Below are 16,810 nucleotides of genomic sequence, written 5' to 3'. Positions count from 1 at the left end.
CCCAAACCCCTGCCCCAGTCTGGCACCTCCTCCCACACTCCGAATCCCTTGGCCCTAGCACAGAGCCCCCTACTGCACTCCAAACCCATCATCCCCAGCCCCACCCTAGAGCCCGTACCCCCAGCCAGAGCCCTCACTCCCTCCTGCCTGCACTCCAAACCCTGTCCCAGCCCAGTGAAATTGAGTGAGTGAGCGAGCAAGGGTGGGGGAGAGCGAGTGACAGAGGGAAGAGGGATCGAGTGACGGAGGGAAGAGGGATGGAGTGAGCAGGGCCAGGGCCTTGGAGAAGAGGCGGGATGGGGTGGAGCCTCAGGGAACAGGCGGGGCAGGGTGTTTGGTTTTTTGCGATTAGAAAGTTGGCAACCCTATGTCCAGTTAATATATTGTTAAAAGTAAACAGTCAGAGACTCTTGTGAAGTTGCAGGTGATTACATGAGGTGATACATCTCTGAAAAGTTCCTTAGTATGAACAGTTAGAGAAGGTCTCACACACCCAATTGGCCATGAAGCCACATGCATTCACTGAGGCAAAGGGAGCTAAATGCTCCTGATCGCTCATCTCTATACTAGATATGGAAGGTGTCAATTCCAGCTCGAGGAGACATACATTCACTAGCTCTGATTGAGCTAGCACACTAACAATAGAAGTGTAGCTGTGGTGGCACAAGTCTGGGAGAGGATAGCAGCCCTTAGTACATGCCTAGGTTTTGGATGGGCTCTCTCTCTCATATACACTATTCTAGGTTATGTCCCCATCCCCTTCCTTCAGCTCTGGACATTGTTCCCTTCCTAAATCTCCTTTCTGCCTTTTAAAGGACATTGAATATCAATGTAGCTAGGGGAGTTAATTGCAAATAAATGATGCACATTTTTAAAAATTGTCTAAGTACCAGTGTCTGCTGTCACTGATTGGAGAAATTTAATACATGGATCTGTTATGCTAGCTAGTAGATAATGTATAAAGAATTCAGTTAAATTAAAAGTACACATTTATAATGATTTATTAAAGCCTACTATAATTTTATGCTTAACAGCTCTGTTTTGTTATCATATGTGTGAAGTTTGTATACCCACACAATTGCTTCAACTGAGCAGACAAATTGCTATTTTGCCACCTGATGAGCCATTTGCACATGCAAGCACCCTCTGCTAATAAGAATACTTGGGACTTTCATTACACTTTCCATCTGAGGGTACGTTTACAGTACGAAATTAATTCAAACTTATTCTATTTGAATTTTCGGAAGTGTTTTTATATATTCAGTGTTGTGTGTCCCCACTAAAGCACGTGAATTTGGCGGAGTGTGTCCACAGTATCAAGGCTAGCATCGAATGTCGGAGCGGTGCACTGTGGGAAGCTATCCCACAGTTCCCGCAGTCCCTGCCGCCCATTGGAATTCTGGGTTAAGCTCCCAGTGCATGATGGGGCAAAAACATTCTCACAGATGTTTCTGGGGTGTGTCATCACTCGCTCCTCCCTCCGTGAAAGCTATGGCAGATGCCATACTGCCAGCAGACGGTTCAGTACGGAGCACCGCCTGTCTCCTGGTAATATGAATCCACCTCGCATGTCCTCTCGTCTTTCTATCTACTTTTTTATCTAACCATTTCCCGCCTTTTTTTGGCTACTGTGAACTGAGCCGCACAGCTTCCGCCGCAAACTCTGCTCTCCCGCTCTTGCATCGCTAGCTAATTTCTCCATGTTGTCTGTCCTGGGCTCCCATGGAAGTTACAGAAGGCAACAATTCCCCGCCATTTTTCGGCCATCGTGAACTGAGCTGCACAGCTTCCACTGCAAACTCTGCTCTCCCGCTCTTGCAGCTCTAGTGAACTTCCCATTTACCGCCTTTTATCGACCATCTTGAACCGAACAGCTCTCCTACATTTTGCGCCCTTTTTCAAGGATTACCCATGCAGGCGCCATAGCGCAGCAAGCATGGAGCCTGCTCAGATCTCTGCTGCAGTTTTGACCATTGTAAATATCTCGCGCATTATCCAGCAGTATGTGCAGTACCTGCAAAACCGGGCGAGGAAGCAACGACAGCGCAATTACTATACTGATGAGGACATGGACACAGACGTTCCTAGAAGCACAGCATGTGGCGTTGGGCCAGGTTCGTGCCATGGAATGCTGATTCTGGGCCCAGGAAACAAGCACAGACTGGTGGGACCGCATAGTGTTGCAGGTCTGGGATGATTCCCAGTGGCTGTGAAACTTGCGTATGCGTAGGGCCACTTTCATGGAACTTTGTGACTTGCTTTCCCCTGCCCTGAAGCGCAAAGACACCAAAATAAGAGCAGCCTTCACAGTTGAGAAGTGAGTGGCCATAGCACTGTGGAAGCTTGCAATGCCTGACAGCTACCGGTCAGTCGGGAATCAGTGTAGAGTGGGCAAATCTATTGTAGGGGCTACTGTGCTGCAAGTAGCCAATGCAATCAATGACCAGCTGCTATTAAGGGTAGTGACTTTGGGAAATGTGCAGACCATTGTGGATGGCTTTAATGTGCTGGGGTTCCCTAACTGCGGCGGGGTGATAGACGGAACGCATATCCCTATCTTGGCCCCGGCACACCGGGGCAGCCAGTATGTAAACTGCAAGGGGTACTTTTCCATGGTGCTGCAAGCACTAGTGGATCACAAGGGATGTTTCACCAACATCAATGTGGGATGGCCGGGAAAGGTGCATGATGCTCGCATCTTCAGGAACTCTGGTCTGTTTGAACAGCTACAGGAAGGGACTTACTTCCCAGACCAGAAAATTACTGTTGGGGATGTTGAAATGCCTATAGTTATCCTTGGGGACCCAGCCTACCCCTTAATGTCATGGCTTATGAAGCCGTACACAGGCACCCTGGACAATAGTAAGGAGCAGTTCAATTATAGGCTGAGCAAGTGCAGAATGGTGGTAGAATGTGCATTTGGACATTTGAAAGAGCGCTGGCACAGTTTACTGACTCGGTTAGATCTCAGCACAACCAATATTCCAATTGTAATTGCTGCTTGTTGTGTGCTCCACAATATCTGTGAGAGTAAGGGGGAGATGTTTATGGCGGGGTGGAAGGTTGAGGCAACTTGCCTGGCAACCCATTTCGCACAGCCAGACAACAGGGCGATTAGAAGAGTGCAGCAAGGTGCACTGCATATCAGAGAAGCTTTGAAAGACAGTTTCATGACTGGCCAGGGTACGGTGTGACAGTTGTGTTTGGTTCTCTTGAAGTTACCCGCCCCCTGTATATATGAAAGGAAATAAAGTCAAAATTGTTTAAAAAACATTCTTTATTATTTGTTGCACAACACATTGAGAGAAATCAGAAGGTAGACTGGGGGAAGGGGGGGTCTTGAGTTAGGGGGGTGGAGGAGGAGGGAAGGACAAGTTCAGAAACCAAATCAAAAGTTCGCATATCCCAGCTTTCTGCTGCTTGGGCAATCCTTTGGGGTTGTGTGTGGGTCCCCGTAGCCTCCCCGCTCGAGATCTTGGGCATCTGGGTGAGGAGGCTATGGAACTTGGGGAGGAGGGAGGGCGGTTATACAGGGTCTGCAGCGGCAGTCTGTGGTCTTGCTGCCTTTCCCGCATTAGATCCACCATACAGCACAGTATGTCAGTTTGCTCCCCCATGAGCTTGACCATAGCGTCCTGCGGGCTCTCATCGCACGTGTCCCTCCTCTCTTCATGTTCCTGTAATACTTTACGGGACTCTGCAATTGTTTGCCTCCATGCATTCAGCTGGGCCCTATCAGTGCGGGAGAACTGCATGAGCTCGGTGAACATGTCGTCCTGAGTTCATTTTTTCCGCCTTCTAATCTGGACCAGCCTCTGGGACGGAGTAGATAGGGGCCGCATTGAAACATTTGCACCTGTGGGAGGAGAAAAAGGGAGGATAGTATTTTAAAATATACATTTCAGAGAACAAAGGGGACACTCCTTCTCAGTGAAACAAGCAATTCATAGTACACAGCACATGTTCTTTCTGTACAAGTTAGCATTTTGCCTCTTATACTGAAGTGCCTGCCACTTTGGTGTGAGTAAGCCATCACACGCAGCCGGGCAACAGAATTCAGCTTGCAGGCAGCCTAGGGGCATGCAGGGTTCTGCTTCTTCTACATTCATTTCAATGCTTTCAAACTGCTGGGCCCCCTTTCCCATAGCAAGCAATGCCTGGTGGGTTTGCCATATAAAAGGAGGGCCTGCGGGCTCTCTGGGATGATCGCGTCACACACATCCCCCTTCCCCACCCACCCACCAAGTGGCTCCGATTAGGCTCTGAGCAGGGATGAGCCCGTTAATAGGGTTACCATATGTCCAGATTTTTCCGGACATGTCCGGCTTTTTGGTCCTCAAATCCCCGTCCGGGGGGAATTGCCAAAAAGCCGAACATGTCCAGGAAAATACTCCCAGCTTTGCCGGCATCCCTGCCCCAGTCCCCTGCTTACCTTAGAGCAGTTCCGGCAGGCTGCAAGCTGCAGGCGGATTCCCCCGTGGCGGCAGCGGTGGCTGCTGCTGCTGCTGCTCCCCCCAGACACCTCAGCTCTGTGTAGCTGAAGAGCCGAGCTGCCCAAGTGCCACCAGCTTCACGGTTTGCTGGGCAGCCCCCAGACCTCCAGACCCGGCGCCCCCGGCCGGGCGCTTCCCCAGTACAGCCAGAGCCCGGGAGGGGAAGCGCCTGGCTGGGGGCGTAGGGTCTGGAGTTCTGGGGGCTGCCCGGAAAACCGTGAAGCCGGTAGCGCTAAGGCAGCTGTTTCGCGTGGCTGGGAGGGAGGAGGGGGAATGCGGGGCACTCAGGGGAGGGGGCGGAGTTGGGGCGGGGACTTTGGGGAAGGGGTTGGAATGGGGGAAGGGAAGGGGTGGGGGCGGGGCCGGGTCGAGGCAGGGAAGGGCCAGGGTCCCATGGAGTGTCCTCTTTTTCTAATATTCAAATATGGTAACCCTACCTTTAAACTAAACGCAAACAGCCCAGCGCGGCTGGGTTTCCCCCTGGCCCCCACTACGTGGCTCCAATCAGGCTCTCACTCACCAGAAGTACCTTCTCCAGGGTCATGTCCGGGAGCCCTCCATGGGAGTGCGGGGAGGCTATTGGCTTCAGCATTAAGAATAGTTCCTGGCTAGGGGGGAAAATGGATTCCACACTTGCCACCTGTGCACTGTCCTCCTCCTCCTCCTCCTCCTCTTCGTCCTCCAAGGACTCTTCCTCCTCACTCCGTGCAACTCCCCGCTTGCAGGTGTCCACGGACAGTGGTGGGGTAGTGGTGGCATCACCCCCCATAATTGCATGCAGCTCATGGTAGAAGCGGAATGTATGGGACTGTGACCCAGAGCGCCCGTTTGCCTTCCTGGCTTTTTGGTACGCTTGCCTGAGCTCCTGTGTCCCTGGAGTAGCCTCTTTCTGTCATGGCCCTGGAGACTTTAGCATACGTATTTGCATTCCTTTTCTTGGAACGTAGTTCTGCCCTAACAGATTCATCTCCCCAACATGCAATGAGATCCAGTACCTCCCGTTCGGACTATGCTGGAGCTTGTCTGCAAATCCGGGACTGCGTGATCTCCTGTGATGCTGGACTCTGCATGGTCGCCTGTGATGGTGGACTGTGTTGATGGTCACCTGCGCTGATGGTGACCAAACAGGAAATTAAATTCAAAAGTTCCCGGGGCTTTTCCTGCCCACCTGGCTAATGCATCGGAGTTGAGAGTGTTGTCCAGAGTGGTCACAGGGAGCATTCTGGGATAGCTTCCAGAGGCCAATAATGTCGAATTGCATCCACAATACCTTTAACCCGGGATTGCGATCTCGATTTAAGCACTACTCCGCTTGCCAAGGTGGAGTACAGAAATTGGATTAAAGAGCCCTTTAAATCGAAAAAAAAACGGTTTGGTTGTGTGGACGGAATCTTTTCTTTTTAAATTAACTCGGCTAATTCCAAAATAACTGATTAGTGTCCACCAGGCCTGAGGCTCTCCAAACACTTTTCAAATGTCCATTATTCTAGCCTCACAACACCTGAGAAACTGAGTCACAAACTTACATGACTTGCTCAAAGTCACAGAGAAAGTCTGTTGAATTGAAGCTGATTCTCCCAAGTTGCAGACTAGCCCGCCAACCACTGGACCATCCTTTCTCTCCATGGGATGAAGAGTTGACAGTGGGTGAGATTTTGTGATGGTGGCACATAGCATTGGAAGCAACATAAGAACTGCCATATTGGGTCAGACCAGTGGCTTATATAGCACAGTACCCTCTTTCTGACAGTAGCCAGTACCAGAGCTGCAGGGGCATACAGAACAGGGCAGTTGGAGTGATCCATGCCTCTCTTCTCCTCCCAGTTTCAGAAGTTTAGGGTTGCCCCGACCATTGGATTGCATCCCTGACTATCATTGCCAATAGTCATTGATCCTTCAGGAACTTATCTAGTTCTTTTTTTTAACCCAGTTGCACTTTTGGCCTTCACAACATCCCCGGCAGTGAGTTCCACAGGTTAATTGTGCCATGTGTTAAAAAGTACTTCTTGTTTATATGAAACCTTCTACCCATAACTTTCATCAGGTGACCCATGATTTTTGTATTGTGGAAAAGGATAAATAATACTGCTCTATTCACTTTTTCAACACCATTCATGATTTTATAGTCCTCTGTCATACCCCCCCTTTAGTAATCTCTTTTCCAAGCTGAACAGCCCTAATCTTTTTACTATCTCCTCTTATAGACATTGTTCTGTATGCTTGACCATCTTTATTGCTCTTCTCTGAATCTTTTCTTGTTCCACTATATAGAGATGGGGTGACCAGAACTGAACACAGTATTCAAGGTGTGGCTGCACCATGGATTTATATAATGGCATTATGATATTTTCTGTCTTATTTTCTACCCCTTTCCTAATAGGTCCTAGTGTTAGCCTTTTTGACCACTGCTACACATTGAGTTGAAGTTTTCTGAGAACTATTTATGGTGACTCCAAGATCTCTTTTTTGACTGGCAACAGCTAATGAACTGATTATTTTATATATGTGTAGTTGGGATTATTTTTCCAATGTTCATTGCTTTGTACTTATCAACGTCAAATTTCATATGCCCAGTCACCTAGTTTTGTGAGATCCCCCAGTTGCTCTTTGCAATCAGCTTTGGACTTAACTATCTTGAATCATTGTATAGTGTCTGCAGACATTGCCACTTAACTATTCACTTCCTTTCTCAGATCATTAATGAATATGCCCAACAGCACAGGTCCCATTACAGTTCCTTACAGGATGCTGCCGTTTACCTCTCTCCATTGTGAAAACTGACCATTTATTCCTACCCTTTGTTTCCTATCTTTTAACTAATTACTGATCCCTGAGAGGACCTACCCTGTTATCACCTGACTACTTAGTTTTCTTAGGAGCTTTTGGTGAGGGACCTTGTCAAAGGTGTTCTGAAAATCCACGTACACTATATTGACTGGATCACCCTTATCCACATGCTTGTTGACACCCTCAGAAAATTTTATTTACAAAAGCCATGTTAACTGTTCCCCAGCAACATTTGTTGATCTATGTGTTCGATAATTCTGTTCTTTACTATAATTTCTACCAATTTGCCCAGTACTGAAGTTAGGTTCACCTATCTGTAATTGTTAGGATCTCCTCTAAAGCCCTAACTACCCTCCAGTCATCTGGTATAGAGGCTGATTTCAGTGATAGATTACATACCACAGTTAGTAGTTCTGCAATTTTATAGGAGTTCCTTTGGTACTCTTGGGTGAATACCATCTGGTCCTGGGGACTTATTATGTTCTTATTAACCAATTTGTTCTAAAAACTCTTCTACTGACACATCAATGTGGGAAAATACTTCAACACTACAATGGCCGTTGGAAATACTGCCATGACCGTAGCTCTTAAAACATAAGTCTTTAGGGTTTTTTTTCTTTTTAAAGTTCTTCTATCTTAAAAAAGAAGGAAATTCAAAATAGAAAATGTGAGATTGAATCGAAGGCTACTATTCTTACAAGTCACAGGCTCTCATAGTAATATTAACTCACAGTGCATACTTGTTATGCTTTCCATTCCTGTTTGTCTTTTTTAAATGATTCATATTTCTTTTGCTGCTGCAGCCTTTTTCTGCCTGAATACCTTGCTTTCTGATATATGAAGTACTATGGACATAGTCTTGTTTAAATGGGGCTACTCATATCCTGAAGTTTTTGCCAGAACGTCATTTATGTAATTTTAAAAACAATTAGCAATGTTTTAGTTTTCCTGTCTCTTTTGGGTGAGGTATCTACTGCAGAATTCTTGAGCAGAATATGTGTTGTATCAATAAAATACACTATGTTGTTACATCAACATGGTTGCTGCAGATTGATCACCAATGTCTCTCAGTTTCAGAAAATGAATGTTCTTGAAAAGTGGATGATTAGTATTTATAAAGAACTAACACTTGAAATCCCAGCATATCAGTGATATATGGAAGCTATATGAGGTGCTGCAGAAGCAAACCAACTTTTGACTTTCTTATTGAATTTCTAGCCTATTAATATCACTGCCACCCTGAGAAATGAAGAAAAGCACTAACAGTAGTTTTAAAATGTTTCTCTAGTGCTAATGACACTAGCAGGCATTAAACAGCTGACACTCCTTTGACCAAAAGAGAAAAACAAATTCACTCTGAGTCATGACATAGGATGTCCATAGAGTACAGTATTTGTCTATTTTTCCTTTATAGAATGAGAGGTATTTAGTATTGAGTCCCCTTAGTATAATAGGTCTAACATGATTATTAAGTGCGTATCACATTTCGAAGAGATCAAACATTTGGTCTAGTCATAGGCACATTTGATTAGAATGTCTTATGTTATAAAAGGTTACAAATAACAGACGTAGTGACAATTATTCCCCATAGGATAGGGTTGTTTGGAGGGCTTTAAGTAGGTCAGGTATTTTACTTAAATAACCTTACAGAGAGCTATTTGCTGCTGCAAACTAAGCTACACTTATCAAGTAAATGACGAGATTACTTTTGTGCCGCTTTATCCTTGCTTTTTAAATTCTGTTTGCAGATGCTAAACAATAGGGTCTCCAGTCATTAATGCAAGTTAGCAAGGAACTACTGCAGTAATGGAAGCTACACACACATCACTCCATGCGCCTACCATTAAGTATCCTGGATACTCAGGTGCATCAAGTAATCCACACTTGGCCCATTGCTAGTAATAATCTTCTTTCTCCACTGAAAGAGATGGGTGAGGAGAGAGCCCACAATTAAATGCCCTAAGCTCACAGCCAGCAAAACAGTTTAACTAAATGTTTTCAGAATCATAGTGCTGTTCCAGTATGAGATTGATTGTAAAAGGAACAGAAATGATGAGCAGATTGCGGGGATTTTTCTGAGTTACCTGAAAAATGAAAATGTCTTTTCCAGATCTTTCCAACATTCCTGAAATTGTCCCAAGAAAAGGAAGGCATTTTGCATCTAATGGTATTGTAGCAGAGAATCCAGAATATGCTACTAGAAAAAACAATGTTACCTTGGAAAACATCTTGGCTATTCAAGGAAGGAATTAGACTGTCATTGTGATTGTTAAATTATCTGAAGTAGTGAAAGATACTATTGAAAGGGACATTGGAAATGATGGATTATACCTATTTGCTACATGCTGGCAAAACAGATGAATAATGCTGTATTTTCTAGTGTTCCTCCTTTTTATTTCTAATGATTTGTTGGCAGAAATCCTGTAATAATAAGGGGAAATTGTGTAACTGAACAAAGCAACCACTTAGTACAAAAATGAAAGAGTTAATATGTTAGAAAATCATGTTTTTATTTTAAATAATATCACTTTTGAAGTGAGGTATTTGTCTGAGGTCAAAGCAGGTATGCGTTGTTTGCATAATTTATACAGCACACAGTTTTCTTTGCTATTGCTGGAGGTAGAGAACAGCACTGGACGTGGAAGAACTCCAGTTTCTCTTCTTGAAACTCATGCATTTCTCCAATGGAACTTCATACAAATGACCTGTGTATACCTTTGTTGTTTAAACTTATGTGTTGAAAGTCTTCTTAAGGAAATGATTCTGAATGAGTGGAAATGAAACTAAACCCCTTTCTGTTTGACATATTCTGCCCTGTTAGCAGAAGTACAGTACCTGAGTGGAAGGTCAAGATTATAAAACGACTTTTATAAAAATGAGAGAAAAATATATAAGAGGGGAAAATAAATTAATTGGTAATGCTGGGTATCTAAACTGTGATTGAAGCCTTATTGCTGACACCCATGGAAATGCATTTTCTGCAGAGTGAGCTACCTTCAGAGGTGGACAAGGAACAGATTGAAAAATGTCAGAAAATGTGCTGGGGTCTAACTTTGTGAAAAGTTTCCCTTCGTAGTCAAGTTTTTGTATGCTTGAGGAGCCCCATTTGAAATCTCTGTTTTGACAGTGAAGGATAAAAACTTACACATCAACCACTTAATCATAATCTTCAATAGTCTCTTGGCTGCCAGGCTAAAATTAGATTTACCATACAGCCTGATTTAGTTGGTTCAATTATTCTCTTGATGGTTTGAATGGTTTAAATATCTGCCTCTTTCAATACATGAGCTCCAGTAACACTCATTCCAATCTTTAGGGCATGGCTTTTTATGGTAGAAGGAGATTTTCCCCCCACCAGCACCACCACTACAATTTTCTTATCTTTTAGATCAAACTGCTGACACAAACACACATTATTTGTGAGATAGTTGTTGACTACATCATTTGAACTAGTTAAAACACTGCATGGACACCAGGAGTCACTAAACTCTTGAATCAAGGAAGGATAGGGTAATGAATTTGGTTGCTTGAGTGTATCTGACTTAAAGTCATACCGTATCACCAGACTGGAGTAATTGATTGATACATGTAATTAGTGTATTTCAAGAAGGCTGTGGGTATCATGGTTACAGGGCTAGCTTCACTTCTTTCCCTTCTCTGGTCTCCAAGTGCATCTCCAAAGGTGTTCGGCCTTGTGTCTTTACCTCTTCTGGGGTGGAATCCTGCAATTCTGCTACTTATAGACAGGACCCTGAGTATCATCTGTGGGTGTCTGTGACCAGTGGTGAATACAGTGAACAGACAGCTCCCATAAGCCAAAGGATTGATTGCTCTTAACAGGAACAAAAGCATAACACAAGTAAGAGGATTTGTAAACAACAGATGGGCTACATGCATGTCTGTCTGTCTTATCTAGAGGCCTGCCATCCTGTGGTTGGCAACATGAGGCCTGTGAAGGGTACCTGTCACCCCTAACCTCTGGGTTCTGAGTGTTAGTCCTTCCCTTAAGTGTCTCTCCCTTGGTGGAGGGGGTGTGCCCTCTTATATCTAGTCAGATATGTGTTCTCCCGTGTTCGCAAGCTTGGATGCCTTGAAAAACTATACCAATGACTTCAGCAGGGGGTCAGAGATAGAACACCAAAGCAAATGGCTCTTGCATATCCCTTAAGTCAATGGTGGCTGTACCAGAGGAGTCACCTCCTGAGCATCCTTTCCCACCCCCCACCATGGCCTTGAGGTCACACTTCAGGCAGCCTGCCTCAGTTTTCCCCCATACGCTGTTCAAAAATAGAACTTCATCCAGGCTTTCCAGTTGTCAAACTTACCCCTTTTGGGGCTGTGTTTGTTAATGTAAACAAAGCCCAAATCAAACTCAGAACCCCCAAGGTCCATCCAAAAGTCCACACCAAACAAACATTTCTCTTTCTCCTCCCATGCCTTCCTGCCTGGGGCTTTTCCAAACAAAAGGTTCTCTTCCTTCTCCCAGTCTTCCTACCTCGGCCATTCCTGCTTTGGCAGGTCACGCCGCTGGCTGGAGTCTCAGCCCGAACCCCCAGGACTATATCTAGCTACCCTCAGGTGCTATACCTACCACCTGCTCACTCCTGTCAGTCTCTGACCCCTGAGCATTTCTTCTTCTTCTGTTTTATGGCATAACAGACTCACATTCTGAGTCCATAACCATCAAGTGCTAGATTTCATGAATATATAGTTAGAGACTCTCTCTTTTCCCAGTGTTTTTAAAGAATTGTAATATTGCTTTCTTAGTTGTGTCCCATTTTTCTGATGCTCTTAGTAGGTGTTTTAGGGCAAATTTTGTCACTTTTAGGTGCCTGAGTTTGTCATATAAAATCTCCCTACCAATGTTACATTCTTTGCACTCCCAGAGGATGTGATCAACCATTTCTTTGACCTTCCATTTCTCACACAGCCCATCTTTGTATTATTAATTAAGAATAGGGTGACCAGATGTCCCGATTTTATAGGGACAGTCCTGATTTTTGGGTCTTTTTCTTATATAGGCTCCTATTATCCCCCCCCCCCCCCGTCCCAATTTTTCACACTTGCTGTCTGGTCATCCTAATTAAGACCAAATTGTTGTTTAAGCCACAGTGTCCAGTAAGTATTTGGAGAACAGCTACCTCACATTTCCTCTCAGATTCTTTCAGTATGTCAGCATTTATGATTCTAGGGCATATTTCATGAAATCTTTCCCCCCCTTGTTTCTTTTGTCCATTCTTCCTGCCACTCTCTCTTAGTTCACTTTTAACCAGGTTTTTAAACTGTTTATTTAGAGCTCCCTCTATCAATTTTTTGCATTTTTACAGCATTTTTGCTACTTAGTCTGCCACATGGTTTCCTGCTGTCTCAGCATGCCCTGGGATCCAGGCTATTTCAATGTTTACTCCCATATATGCCGGTTCTGTCATTAGTAACAATATTTCATTAATTATGTTCTTTCTGCTCTCTGAATTCCCATTTTTGATAGCCAGTAGTGCTGATAGTGAATCTGACAAGATGACAACAGAGGCAGATCATATGTCCAGGATCCAATATAATGCCAACATTATCCCTGTAATGTGGCTGTCTTAATTGCTAACGGTCTAATAGATTTCTTTATTCCAAGTGTTGGGATGCAGAATGCTTTCTCCGCTCTCCCGGTTTCCTCATCTTTAGACTCATCCATAAATATTTGGCAGTGTTTGCTCCATTTATCACATATACACTGAATACATTTAGCTCTGCTTTCCCCCTTTTAATTTCATTGTATAGTTTCACATGTATATGGTGCTGGTGTGTGTGTGTGTGTGTGTGTGTGATTTTCCACCTATAATGCATTTTCCTATGGCTGTATATGCTAATTTCTTTTAGATCTTTCTTTTCTCTTAGCTCCTTTACCCATACTTTAATCCTATTAACATGAGGGATTTTTTAATTTTCCCATCGGATTCTCCAAAGAATTCCCAGCATTCTTCATATATGTCTCGTGTTTCTATCTTCCCTATTTCCTATGAGTTTTGTCCAAAAGGTTAAATCCATGTGACAGAACGTGAGTACCTTTAGACTGACTCGCCACTCTGGGTACTTCATCCTTAAGGACTGAACAATTAACCAATTAACAATGTGGCTTGGCTCATCAGCTGAGGACAGCTAAAAGAAGAACAGGAATAGGGGTAAGTTGGAAGGAGGGTTAGAGAAGCCCAGGATCTTAGGGAGGTGAGATCTCTGCCCCCTCTGACCCTGTGTCTAGGAAGAATGTCAGAACATTGAGTTGTGGGGAACTTGTTCTGTTATATTCACACAGTAAATAAAGCACGTGGTGTTTGAACTTGCCATGAGTTCTGTCTGAGGACTGTTTGCAGTAAGGAACCTACGGGGAGGGAACCCTGTTCTATCACAGTCCAATAATTTTGTTCTTAACGCTGCAGGCATTTCACCAGCACAACCCAAAGAGGGCCTGATGAGGGCATTACATGCAGTGTGTAATGCTTGGGCTTGCATTGAGTCTGGCTTCCTTAGGTACGTTTTTCAATGTGATCTGTCCGTGTTAGCTTGCTATCAAATGTCAAACCCAAGAATCTGTAGCTTTTAACTATGCCGATTTACTGCCCATATAGAACCAGTTTACAATCTATCTTCCTTTTAGTGAATATCATTCCTTTAGTTTTGAGAACTTAAAATTGAAAGCTGCACATTTCCCCATTCTGCACTCTTCCTAAGTACTTCATTAATTTGGTTCTCCTGGTTTCTGTTTTCAGCTCATATGGCACACTCATCTGCAAAGGAGGAAATGCCTATTCCTGCCATCATTCTTCTCAGGAGATTGGTTATCATTACATTGAATAAGGTAGGGCTGATGATGCTCCGCTGTGGAGTGCCATTTGGTGATTGTATATATGCTAAAGTAGGCTTTCCCTACCCTGACCTGCATAGGTCTTTTACTTAAAAAATCCTTTATCCACCTTGTAGTGAGCCGGAGTGGCCCCCCTCCGAGCGGGAGAGGAAGGGAACATTACATGCCCCTTGGTGGGGCAGAGCCTAGATCTCCCCACCCCCCTCGCCGGAAGGACCAGGGCGTGGCCGGAAGTATAAGAGGCCGGCCCTGCAGCTCAGTTGGGGGAGAGCCTACGGTGGAGGAGGCTGCTTGGCCTGCTCTCCAGAGGCCCTGAGATGAACCTGCGCCAGGCTGTTCCCGATCCCCAGACATGGATGGCGACTGGCCCGGAGTACCTGCTGCAGTCTACCCCGAGGAGCCAGAAGAGGCCTGGAGGCCGCAGGTACCAAACCCTGGGGAGGCAGAAAGTAGCCCAGGGCCAGTCACAATGCAGTCGGCTGCAGAGCCTGGCGCAGCTCAGTCAGTGTCTTGCAGCTGGATTCCCGCAGACACAGGGGCAGACAATCCTGCCCCTGCCAGGGCCCTGGGCTGGGACATGATGGAGTAGGGTGGGCCCGCATCCCCCTGCCACTCCACCCTGGCTGGCTGACCCCCTACACAGTGCAAGGAGGCTCTAGCCCAAAGACAGGAACTCCCTTACCACTTACCTTAAAGATGTGTTTCCTGGCTGCCTGAGCCCCGCCCAGGCTAAAGCCAGCCCTGAAAGACTGTGTGTTTGCTGGCTACCTGAGCCCCGCCCAGGCCAATGCCAGCCCTGACAGACTGTTTGCTTGCTGGCACCCTGAGCCTACACAAGTCCAAGCCCAGCTCACCTGGAAACTGTTTTGCTTACTTGATGCCTGCGCTCCGCCCGGCCCAAAGCCAGCCCTGAGAGACTGTGTGTGTGCTGGTTGCCTGAGTTCTGCCCAGGCCCAAGTCAGCCCTGATAGACTGTTAAGGGCTGACTTCCTGAGCTACCCCAGTCCAGGCCAAAGCCTGGTATTGACTATTTAATGCAAAAGCCCTATTGGGGGCTTTTGCCTGTCTTCCAGACTCTAGTCCTGACACCACAGGACTAGCCGGAGTGGCCTCCCTCTGACCAGGAGAGGGAGGGAGCATTACACACCTATGTAGTCTTCCTTTTATGCCCATGCATGCTATTTTATGCAATAAGCTCTTTCTTCATAATGTATCATGCTTTTTTCAGTATCTGGGAAAGCTATTCTTTATTTCTCATACTTTTTTGGAAGAGTGCTTCCATCGTCACTCTTACTACATGATCAACTGTACTCCTTCCTCTCTTGAACCCACTTTGTACATTGTCTATAAGTCCATTTCTCTCTAGCTTTGTTGTTAATCGTTCAATTACCATTCTTTCCATAGCTTTACCCAGGGCCGGTGGAAGGATGTTTCGCGCCCTAGGCGAAACTTCCACCTTGCGCCCCCCCGTCCCCGAGCTCCCACCCTGAGGTGCCCCCCCGCAGCAGCTCCCCCACTCCGCCCTGAGGCGCCCCCCCTGCGGCAACTCCCCACCCTCCACCCTGAGACACCCCCCCCCGCCCCAGCTCACCCCTGCCCCGCCTCCTCCCGGAGCACGCCGTCGCTGCTTCACTTCTCCCGCCTCCCAGGCTTGCGGCACCAATCAGCTTAGGTGCCGCAAGCCTGGGAGGCGAGAGAAGTGAAGCAGCCATGGCGTGCTCAGGGAGGAGGCGGGGCAGGGGTGAGCTGGGGCGGGGAGTTCCCCTGCGTGCCACTCCCCCTCCCCCGCTGCAGGCAGCCCTCCCTGCGCTCCACTGTCCCAGCTCCCTCCGCCTAAATGCCGGCGGCGACCAGGGCGGCCGAAGATCCGGCCACCGTGCTCGCTGCCAAAGAAAATGGCACCCCCCAAATCCTAGTGCCCTAGGCGACCGCCTAGGTCGCCTAAATGGTTGCACCAGCCCTGGCTTTACCCATACATGATGTAATGGCATCTGGCCTGTAGAAATCACATCTTGTTTGCGGCTTACCTGGTTTCTGCTCTGGAACTACAATCATATATTTCTACTCCATTGGTTGCTCACCTTTTCCCCATTTGCTCTTGTACAGTTTTAGCCATATTTTCTGACTCCCTTGATCCAGGTGCTTTAGCATTTTGTTACATACACCATCTTTGCCTAGTGCAGAGATTTTGCTTTTAGCTATAGCTTTTTGAAGTTCCCTCATGCAGATATTTTTATTTAATATCATATCCTCATCTTCCTCCCACTTCTTCTAGTTTTTATGATTCTTTTTAATGATTTATTTTTCCCTGACGTGGATTTCTGTACTCAGATTTTCACCATTACTAATATTGTGGAATATTTCTGCTAAGACTTCTGCTTTGTCTTCATTAGAGTTTTTTATCCCTTGACCTTCTACAATGAGGCCTGGTATAAAATTGATCTGACTCCATATTCCATTCATTGTCCTAATCTACATATATCCCTCTGATGATTTAGTGTCTTTATTTTTCCACTGTACTTTCTCTAGCTTTCTTTTTCTCCTTTTAAATAGCCCTTTGTGCAATTGTCTTGTTTCTTTTATATTTCATGAAGTGCTCATTATCCATTGTATTTTTATCTTGCCTTGTTCCTTTCTTTAATTGCTTTTTTACATTCATTTCACCATGTTGCATGGT

The 16,810-nt window shown here is 45.7% G+C and overlaps 1 long non-coding RNA gene across 1 annotated transcript in view; it reads right to left on the bottom strand.

The window, feature by feature from the left end:
• Window positions 1-3,281: 3,281 nt before the first annotated feature.
• The window catches only part of LOC135981279 (uncharacterized), a 37,318-nt gene continuing 23,789 nt past the window's right edge, over window positions 3,282-16,810 (bottom strand). The window contains exons 3-4 of the long non-coding RNA XR_010598225.1: window positions 5,014-5,842; window positions 3,282-3,856 (exon numbers count right to left, since the gene is read on the bottom strand). This is a non-coding gene — a long non-coding RNA (uncharacterized LOC135981279). The remainder of the gene's footprint in view (window positions 3,857-5,013; window positions 5,843-16,810) is intronic.

The sequence above is a fragment of the Chrysemys picta genome, chromosome 2 (assembly GCF_011386835.1).
Source record: "Chrysemys picta bellii isolate R12L10 chromosome 2, ASM1138683v2, whole genome shotgun sequence".
NCBI lineage: Eukaryota > Metazoa > Chordata > Testudines > Emydidae > Chrysemys > Chrysemys picta.
The sequence above is the reverse complement of the archived record's forward strand: the minus strand, read 5'-3'. Positions and strand labels throughout refer to the sequence as shown.